At 41.9% G+C, this 1,322-nt stretch overlaps 1 pseudogene across 1 annotated transcript; it reads left to right on the top strand.

Annotated features, from left to right (window-relative positions):
* LOC116273439 lies at positions 1-1,316 on the top strand (annotated as a pseudogene). The gene has a single exon (XR_004181766.1). The product of XR_004181766.1 is annotated as an actin-related protein 3 pseudogene (transcript).
* The last annotated feature ends 6 nt before the right edge of the window (positions 1,317-1,322 follow it).

Below are 1,322 nucleotides of genomic sequence, written 5' to 3'. Positions count from 1 at the left end.
ATGGCGGGACGGCTGCCGGCCTGTGTGGTGGACTGTGGCACGGGGTATACAAAACTAGGATATGCTGGAAATACAGAACCACAGTTTATCATCCCTTCCTGTATTGCTATTAAGGAGTCAGCAAAAGTGGGTGATCAAGCTCAGAGGAGGGTGATGAAAGGTGTTGATGACCTAGACTTCTTCATTGGTGATGAAGCAATAGAAAAACCTACATATGCAACAAAGTGGCCAATCCGCCATGGTATAGTTGAAGATTGGGACTTAATGGAAAGGTTTATGGAGCAAGTGATCTTTAAGTATTTAAGGGCAGAACCTGAAGACCATTATTTTCTTTTGACTGAACCTCCATTGAATACTCCAGAAAACAGGGAATATACTGCTGAAATAATGTTTGAGTCTTTCAATGTTCCAGGCTTGTACATTGCTGTGCAGGCTGTTCTTGCCTTAGCTGCATCTTGGACCTCAAGACAAGTAGGAGAACGGACGTTGACCGGTACAGTAATAGACAGTGGAGATGGTGTCACTCATGTCATTCCTGTGGCTGAAGGGTATGTGATTGGCAGCTGTATTAAACACATTCCAATCGCAGGACGAGATATAACATATTTTATTCAGCAACTGCTGAGAGACCGAGAAGTAGGAATCCCTCCAGAAATATCCTTGGAAACTGCTAAGGCAGTAAAGGAGCGTTATAGTTATGTCTGCCCAGATTTAGTAAAAGAATTTAACAAGTATGATACAGATGGGTCAAAATGGATTAAACAGTATACTGGAATCAATGCTATCTCAAAGAAAGAATTTTCTATCGATGTTGGTTATGAGAGATTTTTGGGACCTGAAATATTTTTTCATCCAGAGTTTGCTAATCCAGACTTTACACAGCCTATCTCAGAAGTTGTAGATGAAGTAATTCAGAATTGTCCTATTGATGTCAGGCGTCCTCTCTACAAGAATATTGTCCTCTCTGGAGGTTCAACCATGTTCAGGGACTTTGGACGTCGCTTGCAAAGAGATTTAAAAAGAACTGTAGATGCCCGGCTGAAATTAAGTGAGGAATTGAGTGGCGGTAGATTGAAGCCAAAACCTATTGATGTACAAGTCATTACACACCACATGCAGCGATACGCAGTTTGGTTTGGAGGATCAATGCTGGCTTCCACGCCTGAGTTCTACCAAGTATGCCACACCAAAAAGGACTATGAAGAAATTGGACCTAGCATTTGTCGTCACAATCCAGTGTTTGGAGTCATGTCGTAAAATTGACTTCATAGTTACTGGGGTTAGGGAGGTGGGGAAGAGATAATCTTTCTGATTACCTGTTT

The sequence above is a fragment of the Papio anubis genome, unplaced genomic scaffold (assembly GCF_008728515.1).
Source record: "Papio anubis isolate 15944 unplaced genomic scaffold, Panubis1.0 scaffold6827, whole genome shotgun sequence".
Taxonomy (NCBI): Eukaryota; Metazoa; Chordata; class Mammalia; order Primates; family Cercopithecidae; genus Papio; species Papio anubis.
Note: the sequence above shows the minus strand (reverse complement) of the source record. Positions and strands in the feature narration are given on the sequence as shown.